Source organism: Acomys minous (genome assembly GCF_964271855.1).
Source record: "Acomys minous genome assembly, chromosome: 3".
Classification (NCBI taxonomy): domain Eukaryota; kingdom Metazoa; phylum Chordata; class Mammalia; order Rodentia; family Muridae; genus Acomys; species Acomys minous.
Genome location: NC_140485.1, coordinates 99872680 through 99890648, shown reverse-complemented (window position 1 = coordinate 99890648; position 17969 = coordinate 99872680). Strand labels below are relative to the sequence as shown.

The 17969-nt window shown below is 39.6% G+C and overlaps 1 protein-coding gene across 5 annotated transcripts in view; it reads left to right on the top strand.

The window, feature by feature from the left end:
* HS3ST5 (heparan sulfate-glucosamine 3-sulfotransferase 5) overlaps window positions 1-17969 on the top strand; it is a 273269-nt gene that overhangs the window by 123618 nt on the left and 131682 nt on the right. Inside the window, exons 1-2 of one of the 5 annotated variants that reach the window (XM_084774657.1) lie at window positions 7756-7781; window positions 8445-8564. The exons of 3 other annotated variants lie outside the window; for them this stretch is intronic. The gene's annotated coding sequence lies outside the window, so the exon portion shown is untranslated. Of the gene's footprint in view, window positions 1-7755; window positions 7782-8444; window positions 8565-17969 lie in introns of those variants that run through there. One more of the 5 variants, XM_084774654.1, reaches the window with a different exon arrangement.

The following is a 17969-nucleotide window of genomic DNA, read 5'->3' as shown; positions in this document are numbered from 1 at the left end:
TTCTTTCTTTCTTTCTTTCTTCTTTCTTCTTTTCTATCTGGCTTCTTTTCTTTTAAATTTCTGAATATTTCTTAAAGTTTTCTGGATTATACTAAAAAGCTTGTCAGAGACAATTTTAGCTGAATAAACTGGCCTGCCCACCCACATTACCTCAATCTCCAGTTTATTTTTGCCAACTACCTGTAGATAATAAAGCAAAAGACATGAGATGACAGGGCGTATGTATATCTGTGTGTCTGCCATAGTGTGAACAGGTGGCTATGTATTACTTTCTTTACACGATTAAAGCTATCATTGGAATTCCTCTAGATCAACATCAATGAATGTTTGTTCACTACATGGAGCCTTTAGAGTATTTAAAAAATTGACATTCTGTGTCTTGACTGAGGATGCTTGCATTCATGATTTTCTCTTCTTATTTGTGCAATGTTGCATTGGGCTTTGCCAGATCACAGTGAAGACGCTGTTGCAAGTTAACAAATCACACAGCTGCATGTACAATTTGATTTACTTGAAGGTCTGGCCAGTGCATTCTGCTTTATTTGCTAACCAAGCAGAACATTATTTATTAATGAGTTCTTCATGCTTTATTAAGCCTAATGTCAAAACACCTCAGTGGGACCCTGCTCTCCTTTCCTTCTTTGCAGTTAAGCATCCCAAAGAATGTGAAAAGTGGTACATTTGCACTCCAGTTAAAACACATATCAGTTCAGTTGTTCTCTATCCCATCCAAAGAACCTTTGGATGAGATCTTTGTGGAAGACCTCAGTCTAATGATGCATGGGTCCATTAAAACTAGCCCAAAGCTTTTGTGGGTTTACTCTTCAGCAGGCCAGAGATAGGAAATTGGGTGGAGAAAAAGGCACATTCTGACTTTAGAACAGGAGGGAGGAGGCGGTGTAAGCTTAGGCAGATAAAAGTGATTTGAGGTTGCTATCAAAGCGAAATAGGGACATCTGAGCCATAAAGGGGGTGGGCACAATTCAGAAATACTCTGGGCCTTGGCAATAGAAGGTAGTGACTAAAACGGAGAGCTAGTGGGTGTGGTGTTATGCAAGAGGCATTGACCTGTCAGCAAAGGATCCTCCTAGGTGTAATAGAGCCAGAAAGGTCATCACAACAGAACCCATCAAAGCCCAGGCAACATGGGCTATAATGCGTAGGCGAGCCCTTGCATCATGGCTTAACATATAATGAAACTCTGTGTGAGGAACTTGCAATAGAACCAGCTAGATGGCAGGGCCCCAGACAGAAGGACCAGAGTTCCCAGTTCTGAGTTTTCAACAGAAAGCTACAAAACAGAGCTCAGGTATAGAAAAGACAGGGATAATTATATTAGCTCAGTGGTCTTTGCAAGAGACCACAACCATCCTTGCCATGGCACACAAGAGGCCCATAACAGTGAAGACCAGTAAGTCAGGCTACATGCTTGGCCTAAAAGTCTGCTCCTCCTATATACCACTATACGTAGCCATCATGACCAGAGTGGAGAGGAGAAGGCTAGCCTGGTGGTCTGGGAAAAGTGCACTCAACTACAACATTGGCAGATAGAATTTTGTCTTGCAGCTGCTTCTCTCTAAGCTTTGTAATAACTTGATTGTTTCATAGCCTACACATCAGTACTTCATTAGGTAGCTCTTCTTACTGGCCTTTCTAATTGTTTCTGACATGTAGTTAAGTTGTAATTATTGACTGCCTATCATGTGATGGGTCCTCTAGAAATAGAAAACACAGACATGATGAGGAATCCAAAGTAGAGTGAAGAAATAGAACTCTATAAAATAAGAGGATGATATAACGTAGAGATGCGCAGGTCCTGGAAAGAGAAAGGGGAGTTTAAAGAAGGGACACCATTTGAGGAGACAAGTTAGATGCATTATGGTAGCTTAAATTTGACCTCAGAACAGAAAGAGTACATTCTGCCAGCAACGATGAAATCCAAATAAACTTTAGTTTCCTTGATAATACGCCTTCACCTGGATCCTTGTGGCGTGAGTTTGTAAGCAGTTGACTTTAGAAATTTGCCAGAGGGTACTGTAAGAACTCGGTAACTTGTGGGTAACCCCACATTTATTCCAGCTAAATGTTGGTGAGTGCTACGGGAAGGTCCAGATGGCTATCTTTCGCTGTCCCGGGAAAGAATCAAATGACTTCAGCTGAAGACATACAATAAAGCTTCCCAAGATAGCAGTTAGGTACACAAGAATAAATGAACATGAGAGAAAGGAAGGACTCACAATGCAGTTCATAGGCAAAGGAAGGGGCCAGGGGAGCCCAGAAGGTAAGAACAGCAGCTAGAGTCCAGTGTGTGAACTGAGGCTGTGAGTGGAGGTCCATGAGGGCTCTGGTTTTATAGAGATAAACTGGTGGGAAACCATTTTGAACACCGAGTGAGTATATTTTTTTCTTCTCTTCCTGGGCTGCGGTAGTGTGGGTGGTTGGGGGTGTGATTGAACTTCTGTTGAGGTGTGTAGGGACAGGTATCCATGTGGAATGATTTCAAAGGTTTCTTTAGAACGGTGTTCATGAAGAGCATGAAGATGTAGGCATTGCTTCACTCTAAGGGCCAGACTAGACAGCTCACGCCTGGAAGGGGGCATTAACCATACCGCACTCACTAACCAGCTACCCAAGAGCCAAAGATGTAAAACCAGGTGGTGAATGTAAACATAATTGCCTTCGGTCAAATTTTTTGATATACAATAAAGTGAGGAGAAATGTCTCTGACGACATGACAAAACATCTCTAAGTTAGTTAGAAAGCTATTCAGCATTTGAACACTGGACTCTCTGGATGTAAAGGCACACGTATCTAACTAGTACTTGTTTACAAGGAGAAAATAAAGGGCTTCTTGGGTCTTCTTTTCCCTCCCAGGTTTTATAGACTGGGAATGAGGGTGCCATGGTTTTTGACTTTAGGTGAAGAGTAGTAAGAGAAATCTGGGCTTGTCAGTAGTAAGAGAAAGCTGGGCGTGTCCCTCTGCAACAGCAAAAGAAAAGGCCTATAAGAAATCATCAACATCAGCACATAATCTCATATCTCCTAGCTAGATGGCAGGAGCTCCAGGGGTGAAAACAGCAGAGCTTTGAAGCCTCCTCCATCACTGATTCACTGTGCACCCAGGGCCTAATGGGTGCTATAGATGCATCCTGATATCCTTGCAGGGTGACACTCAGGGTTGTCACGTCCCTACCACTCCCAGATGGCAGCTACTAAGAGGTGTGGTTACAAATAAACCATGTGCCTCTCAGCAAGCAGGGACTCTGTGACCAATCGACCTCTGCTCTAGGGTGTAGGAGATGCCATTACAGACCTCCCCCACTCCACGCCTGAAGCGTGGTCCTCTGGTTCTCATTTATCACATAGTCACTGCAAACCACAGAACGGCAGTGTATCTTTCTGTGTGACTTCCTGTAAGTCTGTAAAGCACTGGGATGCACAGAGCATTGCACATGTCACTTGAGGACACGTTTATACACTCACTATGTTCCAGCAATTAGCAGTTACCTCATATGATCTTTCTGCTATTTCAAAGTCTCGAGCATTCAGTCTATTTTTGAATTCTATTGGATTCTACAAGCAGAGTCTGTGATGCCAAGTATTTCCCACACCAATACAGAATAAAAAATTGGGAACCCTTTTTAGTCCTTCTGTGTAATCCAGGAATCTATTAATGAAAACTGATTTTAACACATTTTTCTTTATATAAAGTTAAACATATGCCTTGGTAAATGTTATATTCATTTTAATATAAAATAATTTTAGGTAAGAAATTTGTAGGACTCAAAAATTAAATATGTTACTAGAAAGAAAGCACATTTGTAAAGGCATCAGATGTATTTTAAAGTGTAGGTGATTTTATTACAAATGGGTGTTATGTTATAAAGTGATTGTCATGATCATCATCATCATCATTAGTTTTACAGAATGAGTCTTGAGAACAAGTGGCCACTGGAAATCAGGGAGGTGACTGCCCTGAAATGAGAAATCAGGTACATGATGGACACTCAGAAACATCTTGACTGGCCGCCCCATCCCTAGACCATATGGGGCTTTGTGGGGGAATGACATAGAGATGAGCCTCACGTCTCAGCCTCCATTGAAAACCAAAACCACAAAAGTGGTTTAGCTAAATTAAAACCTGTCAACCTGCTTTCCGAGTTCAGACAAGTGCTACTCCCAGCTTTAAGCAGAGAAGCCTTTCCAGTGAACAGTGACCAACGCAGAGACTCATGGCTGCTCAGCATGCTGAGGACAGGTGATTGACAAGTGGACCTGAAGCGAGGCATCTATGCCATTCCTCCTAAGCCTCAGAGAGCACTGTGGACCGGGGGATAGAATGAATGCAAGGGCCAGAAGATGGAGAGAAGGGCTGTGCGATGTTATCATCTGAATGAGGCAGAGATATTGTGAACACAAACTCTCAACAGCTCCAGTTGCCCGAACTCCAATCGAGACCCGCCCGAGAATGGGTTCATCACCAGTCAGGCATGGGTGGGGGAGGGGCTCAGGGGCCCCTAGCACTCACTGAAGTCCTATTTGTTTCTGATAAATTCAACCAGAGGGGAAACATTGCCTTTGGTTATACAGTGACTGGTGACCCCATCAAATTCCTGTGCACATCTCCAATCAAATCTCAGAGACAGAAATAACTCTGGTTAAGTAAATGGGTCACAAAACGAAACCAAGAGTTATAAGCCTGGCAAAGAGATTAGTAGTGATGAAAGATGGGACTGATAAAGAGTAAAATAAAATAAGAGAGAATGAGGAGGAGAGAATAATTATAATATAGTATATATATGTATATATGTATATATAAAACTGTTGAACAAAATTAATCAATAATTTTAAGGGAGGGTTCATGGAAACCTGAGACTGTTCTTGTGGATAATAAGCATGCTCTTAATTCAGTGTGAGTTAGAGAAATGACGTAATTTTCAAAGGCTTACAATGGTATCACTTTATATTTGTGATTTAAAAAAAATGTGTAGGGGCAAAGAGCACAATAGCTTCTCTTACTCGCCATTGGCAATACAGGAGCCATGCCTAAAATAGCACATTAAGAAAATAAAAAGCCACAGTCAGCTGAGCAGACCTCAAATGTGTCCAGAGTATCTAGGCCTGTAAAAGGATGTGGAGGGAAGGAGAACGTTAAACCTGAAGAAGGCAAGACCTAGTGGAGGTGTGGGAGATGGCTCTTGGCTTTTGAGATCAAAGTCTGCCTTGGGCAGGACAAAAAGAAGTAGATAAGACAGTGATGCACATCTTGTCTTAACTGGCTAGGATGTTCGTAGCTAAAATGTCTGGCAGGTTGCAAAGGACTGTTCATCCTGAATGCTGAGAGAGCTCCAGCTGAGTGGCCAGAGCACCTTGCTTTCAGGGACCCCTTAATGCTAGGTTTGAATAGTACATAACAGCCCCAGAGCTTAACAGTGTTCAGTACATGCTCTTATGAGCACATCAGAGGATCCATTGGCTTTCTGGAAATGGAATGAGACATCAGTTCGACTTTTGCCCTGAGCCCTTTAATGCAGCCCTAATGAACCAGCCCCTGTCTTCTTAGTTGATGTCCACAGTGTCATCGCTGAAGCTGGAGAAGTTCTCATAGCTTTCTTGTCATTTTCTTAGAAACCCGAGCAGCCACTACAATAGCTAAAGAAAAAAAAAAAAGCTAAAATTCCCTTAAGACACGAACTGTGATCACAGATCTTTTAAATGCATTTTTTCAGTTCATGTAATTGAAGTCCAACGCTACGACTGACTCTGGCTCTCAGATTATGTGATGAAAATGTGGACTGTACCTAGAGGGATGCACAGATGAATGGAGCTGCAGAATCACTCCTGCTCGTGTGGAATTTTTATTTCCTAATTTCAGCTTGTAATTACTGCTAGTAATGAATATTTTATCTAAGCATGTTAGCAGCCTTCCTACTTTATTCCACCTGGTCTAGTCACAATACAGCATTTATGGTGTTTTTTTTGTTTTTTGTTTTTTGTTTGTTTGTTTGTTTTGTTTTTTTTTTTTTTTTGCCTTGAATGACATCAATTTGGCCACCTTGGCCTTTGGCATGAAAATCAAAAGCCAGAAATATTCAGAAATATTCCGTATGATTGTCAAATAATAAGCTTCGTGGAATTTGTTTTAAAGCTCAAGACATGTTGGAAGCTATCCCTGTGCTATTGCCTGAGGATGTTCTATTACCTTGAAAATGGAATAAACTCAAACTCAAAGCCACTGCCCACCTATCCCTCATGTCCAAGAAGAATGCTTTGTATTTCCTCTCCACTCTTCCCTTTCCCCATTACCAGCCCCCATTTTACCCCTTATGACTTCAACCCATCCATCTATGATTCTTGAAGTTATATTCTTGAACTAACGCAGCCAAACTCATTTTGAATCCAGTTTAATTGATGCACACATCCCTATTCCTCTAAAGGATTCAAAATAAAAAAAATGGGACCAGCAATGGATCAGTGCTCGCTTTCTGCCTAACAATTCTTTCTTTATTATAATCGAGGATACCTAATTTGCATATCAAATTGTTTATTCTAGGACAACTTTAGTGAGTGGCAACAGAAAATTAATACTCAATAGAAACACTAAAACAATACAAGAGAGATATTGTAGGAAGAGAGCTCTTTTTAAAATGAAAAAAAAAATGGGCCAAAGGAAAAATATCTTTAAAGTTTAAGCTCAGGATTTTTTAGATAAAAGAGAAGACCATTTTAGTAATAAAATGTAAACTAGACATGTATGTTTTTGTTTTATTTTTGTACTTCTGCATGAACACATGTGTACAAATATGAGTATGTGGCATGTGCGTGTGATGTATGTATGTGCAAGTATGTAGAGAGGCCACAGAAGGTTGTCTGGTGACCTGCTGTATTATTTTTATCACGTTCCCTCAAGACAGGTTTTTTTAATTGAACATGAAGCTATCCTGGAAGCCAGCAGGGTCCAGCAAACCTGCTTCCTTCCCCTCCCCTTCCACAGTGGTGGGATTCTTGGCGCACACTGAACTACATCCAGACAGTGTTTTGAACTGAGGTCTCACACTTACCCATTGAGCCACTGCCCCAGCCCTGAAACGCGCATTTTAAAGTTCAGATATGTAATTAATAATTCTCAAAGTCAATGTAGTCACAGAGTTTTCCTGTAAACCTTCTTAATAGAGTCAAATTGATAGCAGAGAACATTTGGTCTCAATGACAGCCCAAAATGTGTGATCTTTATAATGTATTTTTTGGACCGTAAGATGCACTTCCCCGCCCCAAAAGTGGGGGGAAATTAGGGTGGACCTCATGGTCTGATTGCTGTTTTTACTGTTTTTCTTGTTTTACTGCTCTAAAAACTGAGTGTGTCTTGTGGTCCAAAAAATACGGTACTCAATGAGTTTGGCAAAATTAAAATGATGCTCAAAAACCTACCTGCTACCTATAATTCCAAATGGCCAGAACTGTTCATGTCTGCTATTCTCATGCCAGACACTGCTGTGGTCCCTTCTGGGTTTTATCTCTTGTCATCTTTAGTCATTCTTTACTGTACTCGTTGCATTCACTGCTCAAGAATAAGATATGCTTTCTATAGGTATAGTCTTGTAACCATCATATTTGCAAATGGACCTCTAAACCCTCCAAAATCTAATAAGATTAATATCTGTCTGACTTTTGATTACAGTTTACAAAATGCACTATGAAGGAAGTATAATTACATTATTGATCCCTTCTAGAAACCAGACTTGGAGGAGCTAACTCAGAGCTAGAGTGCGCACCCAAGTTGTGTAAGTCTCTTTTGACTCCCCAGCATCAAACTTTTCCATGATTTTTTGTAGTGTGTGTGTGTGTGTGTGTGTGTGTGTGTGTGTGTGTGTGTGTAAACATTGGGCATCTGCCCATCAGTGTCTCCCTTATTTTTTGAGCTAAGGTCTCTCATTGAATTTGACTATAGTAGCAGGTCAACCAACTTCATGTATCCCCTTGTCTCTGCCCCTCCAGAGGTGGAATTACAGACACACCTGTAGTCACACGTAATTATATACCTAGCTTTGTTGTATGGGTGCTGAGTACCCAACTCTGCTTATTATGCTTTCACACAAGCACATCACCCACTGAGCCATCACCCCAGCCCCAAGTCCCCAGTGCCAAACGTAATGTTAAAAATGTAGAGAAGCTCCAAAAAGTCAAGAAATTCATCACAAGTCATCAGGGAATCAGAAGAGTCCAGACAACCCGTTCCTACGTGACAATGCCTACAAAAGCATGCCTGTAGCTAATACATAACTGGCATATGAACTCCTCAGACATAGAGTCAATGAGGCAGTTTGAAGGTGTGGGACCTCCCAATGCAAGACTCACAGGCTCTGATGAGATCCTTGTAGAAAGCGGTAGGTATCACAGTACCACCTCCCCACTCTGAGAATATGTTGTGTTGGTCTTCCTGATAGCCACAAAGACTGGACTCAATTGCATTGAATTGGATCGTGTTTAATCCTCAGGAACAAGGAGAAGATGTGTTCTAAGAGTTGAGACCCGTGCTCATGCTGAAAAGTTCTGAAGCCTCAGAGGTGAGCAGTGCCTTTGCTGAAAATCTCTTCCAGGATCATTTACTAATCTGAGCCCTTTTCTCATTTACAATATAAAACTGATAAGTAATAATGGGTCAAAAACTTTATGAAGAATCTGGCCACTGGACAACAAAGTAGCAGACCCCTTTTCAAATCCATATATAGGAGTAGAGTTTCCCAGTATTCAGAAAAACCACGCTACTGGTGACCACAAAAAGTAGTCATTACTGAATTGGGGGAAACTGCTACATTCCCTTGTTTTAGGCTACTGTTTGCATCAGTTGTGCACTTGGTTTACTATGGGCTAATTGGCTACTCTGCAAGTGTTTACTGATATCTACACTTGGAGGATGGTACATTGACTTATCATATGCAGTAACTGTATATTAAGACATATAAAACATTGTCATATATTATGGTTTGAAATATGACTCTAAATGAGTTATATATGCACATCTTCTATTTTTGAAATTTCATATGACATACAGCAGCTGTAAATACAGTAGAGAAGAGTGTAATTGTATGACATAAAATACTACTTATTACAGCTAAGGCTTCATATGACATGGTACGATATAATTTTGCCATTTTGGCCTGTAGGAACAAGTGAATAAGTGATATCATAAATGATAGAGTATTTTATTATCCAGCCTCCAATATGCTCTTTACTAAGGTCAATTAAGAGGAGAAAAACAATAAGCTGCAGTGCACTGTAATCAAAAGTCAGGGACCTACACAGCAGGTCTCAGGAGCTAGTGGTCTTCACTGAGCCCACTGCAAGGAGTGGTCACAACCACCAAGGTGCCCCTTCTGGGAGACCACACAGCTTCTCTAACACAGCTCCTTATGGCTCTTTATTTCTATGTCTATAACATGTTCTAAGGCCTTGAAGCAAAGACTGCATAATTTTTTCCTTTTGATATCAGCTGGTACATTTTATGTATAAGGAAAAAATATTTGTCTATAGTATTTATCACCTTGTCCCTGGTTTTATTTTTTTTTTATTTCCTGACTCACTCTACTCTTAAAAATATTTTATTAAGAAATATTAGAAAGATTATAATAGTATGAAGTCATACAATTATACATATGTTCTACCATTATAATTAGAATTCTATAATTATAATATATAATTACATATATTATAATATGAAATGGTAGATAATATGAAACAGTAGAATTGTAAAAGTACATACAGCTAAATTATAAGACACTCTGGGACAGAAAGGAATAAAGCTATGGGTCTGTGTAAGAAAAGTGCATGATAATGGAAGTATGTGATGTGATTTACTTGCCTGGCTTCTGTGTGGGAGAATAAATTCTATAATCTTGCCAAAACCTGAGGAAGCTGTGAGTTGAATTGCAGTAAATAATCTTATTGGAAAGGGTCTGATGTGATATACGGGATCCTCCTGCCTTTATACAAGAAAATTCCCCACTGATGACAGCATTAAAGGCATGAGAACTGAAAGTGGGGTGATTTTTAATGTACTTCACATTGTCCCTTGTGTCCCTAAGCCATAACCTTCTCCACTAGAGTTGGAAGAGAAGGTTGAGCTGTGTCTGGATAGCTTCAAACTTCCCAACATCCCTCAGGATTAAATAAAACCTACAACTGGCATTTTTCTCAATGTACATTTATTAAGCCTCTTTTTATTCAGAAATGATTATTATCTTCTTATTAGCATTATTCATTTTATTCTCATATGAATTAACTCCTTTTTAGCATAATGTTTTAAAGTTATGAATGCTTTAATGAATTATCTTATTTTTAATCTCACAATATCAGTGTGTGATAAGTAGAGAAGTCTTTAGCCTAAATGCTATGTTCAAATAAAATATGCTAGTTTGGAGAATTATCTGAACTCCCCAGTCACATGTAACAAAAGAGGCCAGTCAGCGGCTGGATGCCTGTTTTATACATCTCAAATTTTAGCTAATAAGAATTCTGCTGTGTGAGTTACCATGACTTTAAATGGTAGTTTTATTCCTGCTGAAATGTCTACTTGTAATACATGTCTATGGCTGAGAAACACTATAGAACAAGCAATGCAACTGTCTTTCTTCAGATAATCTCACTTATGAAAAATATTTGAAGCAAGACAATGGTGGGGCATGCCTTTAATCCCAGCACTCAGGAGGAAGAGGCAGGTGGATTTCTGTGAGTTTGAGGCCAGCCTGGTCTACAGAGTGAATTCCAGGACAGCCAGAGCTACACACAGAGAACCCTGTCTCAAAAACTATATACATATATACATATGTGAATACATAGTGAATACATATATATATGTATATTTACACATAGTTATATGTGTGCACATTGCCTTCAAATAATTAATAGTCTAAAGGAGAAGGCAGAAAATTGTATACATTAAAAATACCACAATGATTTCCATTTTAATGCAACATATGTTTAGTATTTTCTCTGCTGCCACCCGAAGCTCCTAAGAACATTATAATATGCTAGGTCATAAGAAAATCTATTGCCTGGTCACCACAGGATGTTGGGAGGATAAGAGAAGAGAAGTTATAAAAAAAAAATCAATAATGTGATTAAATAACATAAAACTTGAAACACTACCTACAAATGTCCAGGGAGGAGAAAAAAAACTAGAGATTGATCTATATGGCTAGAGACAGATAATTCGATCATCCACACCTATGTAACGAAGTTTAAGTTTAGAACTCGGAAACCAGAACAAAGACCTCAGTTTGAGGAACATGGTGATGAGATAGCGAGGCATGCCTGGGAGCTGATGACCAGAGAGGGCAAGGAAACACTGCACCCCCATTTCCTTGCCCTGTGAATTTCTCTTATCTGGGTATTCCCAAGTTGCATCATTTATAATAAACTGGCAATCATTAATCCTAAGTACAATATTGGAGCTAAAACTGTAGTACCCACATGGAACATGCGAGGCCATAGATGTGGTCCTTACTACTGAAAGCAAGAAAAGGGTAAGTGGTGTAGAATTTTCCTGAGTTTGTTGAGTCATTCTAGCAAATTATTCAACCTGTTAACCAATTGTGAGAACTACTAATTTTAATTTATGTGTTTATTTACTTATTCACTAATTCATTTTGGTTTTTCAAGATGAGGTTTCTCGGCAGATACTTGAACAATCATGTTTATTGCTGCATTATTTACAATATCTAGGAAACTGGCCCAGCTTAAGTGTCCATCAACAGATGCCCAGAGAAGCTGTAGCACCTGCACATAGTGGAATTTTATTCAGCTATAAAGAAAAATAGATCAACATTTGCAGGAAAATGGATGGAGATAGAAATCATGTGTTAAGCAAAGCAATCGAGATTCAGATGTTTTCTCTCATATATAAGACCTCTGTTTTAAATTTAAATATGTAAATATGTATGTTGTGTATGAGTATGTGTATGTGTGCCTACGTGCACACATGTGTGCATACATACATATGTGTGTGTGCATGTATATGTGTGTCTGTGTATGTGTGAGTGTGTGTGTATGGGTGTATGATCAAAGTAAAAGGGGGATCATGGGAGTAGAAGAATAGACTTTGAGGGCATGAAAGCCAAAGGGAAACTATCTGGGGAGAAGGGAAAAGGGCAGCAGCATTAAGGGGGTACAGTGATGAACAGTGGGGATGACATGGTACATCTATGAAGTGCTACAATGAAAGCTATTACTTGTATGTTTTCTTTAAAAAGATTCAAAATATATATTAGGAGTTGGGACTTGCATATCATACATGAAGCCTTGGATTTCATCATCAGCATCACGTGCGTGTGCATGCACACACACACACACACACACACACACACACACACAGTCTCTACTAAAAAAAAAATTTCAGATCCATCTCCAAGATTTTATTCTAAAGATATGGACTGAGATTAACAGATTGAAATATTGACTTTAACTTAGCAAGCAAGAAAGAGCCCATCACCACGCCGATACTCAGAAAAAGGGTGTGACTCATTCTCAAACAATGATCCAAGGGCTAAAGTTAAAATGTGCATCAGTCACCAATTTCTCACTCGTTACAGCCAACCATCGGTTCTTACTGGAAAGTGAACCACCACCAAATCTCAACTATTTTTTTTCTGGTTTTGTTAAGAAACTGAAGATATCATCAGTAAAACTGAAAGATCGTGCCAGAACTTAAGTTATTTGCAATGCAATTTTGTTACTGAAGCTTTACTTTTATTTATTTATTTATTTATAAATAATTGTATGTACATGGATCTTTTGCCTGCTTCACATCACATGTGTCTTCAGAGTCCAGAAAAGGGCATCAGATCCCCTGGACCTGAAGTTATGAGCCACTATGTGGATATTGGGAATTGAACCTTGATCCTCTGGAAGAGCAGCCAGTGCTCATAACCACTGAATCAACTCTCTAGCCCCATTGGTGGATTTTTGATAACAGTTTTCATTAAAGACAATAGAATTTTTCATTGGCAGATACTATCCATATTTACTTTGAAATAAAGAATATAGCCCTCATGTTCTTTTTTGTTATTGGTTTTTCCTTCTCTTCCTTAAATTAAGGCACTCTGAATCTGTCAGGAGCTTGCTTTATTGTTCTCCATGAGGCTGACTCCACTAACAACCCTAAACCATCTGTGACTATAATCTGGAAATGGAATTTTCTAGAGATGATTTTGTGAATTTTGCTCATTGATCTGAAAATGAGCCTATTTGGGCATTTTTTTTCCTCCAAGCATGAAACCTAATCTTATTGCTCATTTCAAACTCCATTTGGTTTTCGTGCTCAAGTATTTATCAACTACTTCCTAGGTAACCAAAAACTTTGGAACTGAAGAGCCGTAAAGTATCAAGAGATAGGACGATAAGCAAATTACTAGAGTATTTGAAGGCAATAAGTATGGGATGGAGCAAGAAGACAGAGACCAAGGATTGAGGAAGGGGCTACAGTGTAGAATAAGGAGTTCAAGACCATCTCACTGAGAAGTAAACACTTGAACAACATTAAAGAAAGTGAGCCACGTGCTGTGGGAGACACATACAGGCTGCTTTGACCTGAGGTGATAACATGCAATATTCATGAGTAGTAAGGAGGGGGTTGTGCCCGGATGAAGCCAGACCTTCAGAGTTGCCCTGCTAGGATGACTTGACAGGATAGAAACAATAGGAAGAGCAGAGGGACCAGTGAAAGACCACTGTAAAAACGTTACTTCTGAGTGACGGCAGTAGGAAAGTGAGGAGTGCACAGCCCTGGACATAATTACAAGGGAGGGTCGGCAAGATTTCCCTCTGATGGGTGAAAGAGCTTCAAGTATGACTGTCAAGCTTTGCTTTCTTGTTTACCCGACAAGACGAACAAAGAGGTTGCCAGCCACAGACTTGCATAATACACACCTTTTGAGAGGAGCTGGATGCTGGAGAAAGATTAAATTTAATGCTGGGCACATTGCATTGAGAATTTTTTTTCCTTAAACCTCTAAGTGGAAATGTCAAGTTACGATTGCATCTGTGAGCCTGAAGTTTGGAGGAAGAACCAGCAGCATACAGATTCCTCTGTCTTCAGAAACCAGCACTCAATCTCAACTAGATTTTTCACAAGGAAATTATGCCCTGAAGCCTTAAAGCATCTGTTCCGGGTACTCAAGCTCTCTCTAGGGCATATAGAATGACATTGCTTGTACAGCCTTCTTGAGATAATTGAGAATGTTTTAATTCTGTGGCTTGGATAAGAAGACTAAATGAGGAAGGCCACTGTGGAGAGGGAAAGACGTAAGATCCTGACTTTTTTTTTTTTAGGCAAGTTTTCTCAAGTTTCTCAATTCCTATTTGTAAGGTCATTTGAAATTAAAAAAAAATATTTTCCAGTTATTTTTAAACCTAAAGCAAAACACTGAAAACCAGTATTTCCAATTATAAACACATTTAATTTGTATTCCAAAAAAGGGGGAGGGGCATCAGTGGTGTTGGGGAAACAAATCTTCCCCCAGCCCAGAAATCTTCTGTAGTAGCAGAGAGCACTTCTATCGTTAAATACTTTCCAGATCAAAAGATCATGCACATAACATGTACTCTGCTGGGCTGTGCAAACAGAGGGGAGTTTCACTAGCATTCCCATAGCCATGCATACACAATCCACCCACTGCAACATAAACAATGACTAGGATTCAAGTAAGAGGGCTTTGTGGCACTTTCGTCATACACTGTGTGGTAACTGGAATCACCATCTGGATTCATTCACTGGATTTACCCAGAAAAAGAACCAAATTTATGTCTTTTATGACAAGAGGCTGCTGCACACAGAAGCAAGAATGGGAACTAATGAACCTCGTTAGTCAGGTTCTACCTTCCCCAAGGAGCTGGAAGAGGATGCTTCCTTGACTTAGGATCCTTTCCTTGGACAGAAACTACTGCCCTCATCTTTTTTGTTTGTTTGTTTGTTTTGTTTTGTTTTGTTTCTTGTTTGTTTGTTTTTGATGTTTGCATTGAAAAGAAAAAGCTTCTAAATCCTTTTTTTTTATTCCTAGATCATTAAACTAAAACAAAAACAAAAACAAAAAACCAAAGCATGACTTCTTTTTATTTAACTAAAACATAGACTGCATCATTTCCTCCTTCCTTTCCTCCTTCCAGTTCTTCCTCAAGAATTTATTGCCTCTTATTCTTTAATTATTGGTGTGTGTGTGTCTGTGTGTCTGTGTGTCTGTGTGTCTGTGTGTATATGTGTAGTTTTTTTTATGTATATGTTTTGAGGGATTATCACACAGGATTTGATAACCAATTAGAGGTCCCATCCCTGGAGAAGACTAATTCTCTGTCTCTCTGCTGTGTTTAACTGTCTGTAGCATCTCATCTAGGGTTGTGGCCCCATGAGATGTCTTCCAGTCACATTAGCATGTCAACTGATGTCGCCATTGTTTGAGGATTGTTTAAACAGCCACATTGCTGAGATTTTATGATTGTACTGTCTTGGTTATATTTGGAAGATACAATCTTATAGCAGATTTCTTGGTCCTCTGGCTCTTACAATCTTTCCACCCCCTCTTTTATGATATTCCTTGAGTATGTTGTACTTGTCTTAGTTGGGACTGGATACATCACAATCAGTTGTTTTCCACATTTTGATGAGTTGTGTTTTTCTCTAATGGTGTTGTCTGTTGTAAAGCTAAGTTTCTTTGGTGAGACTTGAGAACCACACTTATCTGTGAACATAAAGATAAATACTTAGTATACAGTTAGGAATTACACTGGGTCAGGAAAATGACAACTCAAGGTTCTCCTCCAAGATCCATGACCTCACTAGGACTGGTAAGTAGGACCTAGGTAGCTGGCTAGGTTTCCAGTGTTGGGCATATTTCACCCTCCCCCCAGCCCCCCTGTTAAGAGACCCTTAAGTCTAGGTCAAGAGCTGTAGTTTATTGACAAGATGCGAGTTCTGCTATTGCATCCTTAAGGAGATAATGCCATACTGGTCTTTGGTGTGGTTCATAGGTATCACATCTGAGTAGAACTATTGATTGGTTTCCTCCCTTGGCTGCTTGCATAGGACCTCCCAGTATTATGAAAGCTAGTCCTCAGGAAGGAGGCTCATATCTAGCTCAAATTCTCTTGAGTTCTGTGTTCAAATTGTGTGGCATCTTCAGCAATAGGCACTTACCTCCAGTTTCTGGGAGACAACCAACAGCAACAGCAATAGTCTCTCCAATTCCTCTAACAAACTGCTCAAAAGGAAGTCTTTCGCATCTGGCACTGGAGATTTTCAATAGGCTATTACTCTTAGGGAAGGCAGTATCATCCCAAGTGGCATAATGTCAGTAAAACTGTAGATATATGTTAGTTAGATAGGTACATAATGATGAATGATAAATAGATAGATGATAGATAGATAGATAGATAGATAGATAGATGATAGATGATAGATAGATAGATAGATAGATGATAGATAGAAGATAGATAGATAGATAATAGATAGATAGATGATAGATAGATAGATAGATAGATGATAGATAGAAGATAGATAGATAGATAGATAGATAGATAGATAGATAGATAGATGATAGATGACAGAGATGAAGATAGACAGACAGGTAGATAGACAGATGATAGATGAGTACACATATATCAATTATATGTGATTTGAGATAAATATAAAATATGCTCCTCTATAGATATTTCAAATATCATTAGTGTTACTTATCTTCCTTCCTCTCCTACTGTGTTGTCCTCTCTCCCTTCTCTCCAGATAAAGGCCCATCTTGTTTTTCCCATTTCCCCCTTTAATACCATGGGGGTAAAGAAGGAGCTTTCCTGTTTTAGACAGGAAAAATGCTTCCTTACAATCCTAAATTGTCTCTTTCCTTAGTGTTTTATCTATCTATCTATCTATCTATCTATCTATCTATCTATCTATCTACCTGTCTATCTATCTATCTATCTATCTATCTATCTATCTATCTATTCTCTCTGTGTGTGATGTGTGTGTCTGTCTGTGTCTCTGTGTATATATATATATATATATGTGTGTGTGTGTGTGTGTGTGTGTGTGTGTGTGTGTGTGTAAAAGTGCTTGTTTTTGAGATCTGACAAAGTGATTTGAATTCCATGTTGGAATTTGTCTACTGATCTACACACACACACACAAGCAAACTTTGATTGTGAATATGCATGGATATGATGTAGTGTGTGTGTGTGTGTGTGTGTGTGTGTGTGTGTGTGTGTGTGTGTGTATGAGCACTCATGCCTCCTCGGTGAACCTGGAGCTAGAGAGACTGAAAACCAGGTACCCCAGGGCTCCTCCTGTCTCTGCTTCCCAGGTGCTTGGATCCCAGCATGAGTCACTATTCCCTGCTCTTACACGGGTATGGCATGTCCAGACTCTGGTCCTCCTCCTGCTTGCACAGCACTCACTTTTCTGAGTGAGCCAGCCCCAAATTTAAGGTTTTCTTTTTTAAATTAGGTGCTTTAACATGTAAGGGAATTGTTGGTACAGCAGTTTGTGCAAGCCCCACTGGGTCCAGATCTGCCAGCCTTGATGGCCTTCTTGTGAGGCTCCTGGATCTTCTAGGTCTTTCTATCTCCCCATTCTTCCATACCACTCTTACCTGGAGTCCAGCAGCAAGTCTCAGCATCTGTCTTGACATCCTGCTAACTGGAGACCCTCATAGGACTTCTATGTTGGGCTAATATCCACTTATAAGTGAGTATATACCATGTGAGTCTTTCTGAGTCTGTGTTACCTTACTCAGGACGATCATTTCTAGTTTCATCCATTTGCTTGCAAATTTCAAGGTTTCCTTCTTTTTATTAGCTGAATAGTATTCCACAGGGTCAATGTACCTAGACCCCCCTGTTCAGGTCTAGCCAATGGACAGCTTATTCTCCACAGTTGTGGGGAGAGTGGGGACTGCCTCTGACATGAACTCTGGTGCCCCGAATTTGATCAC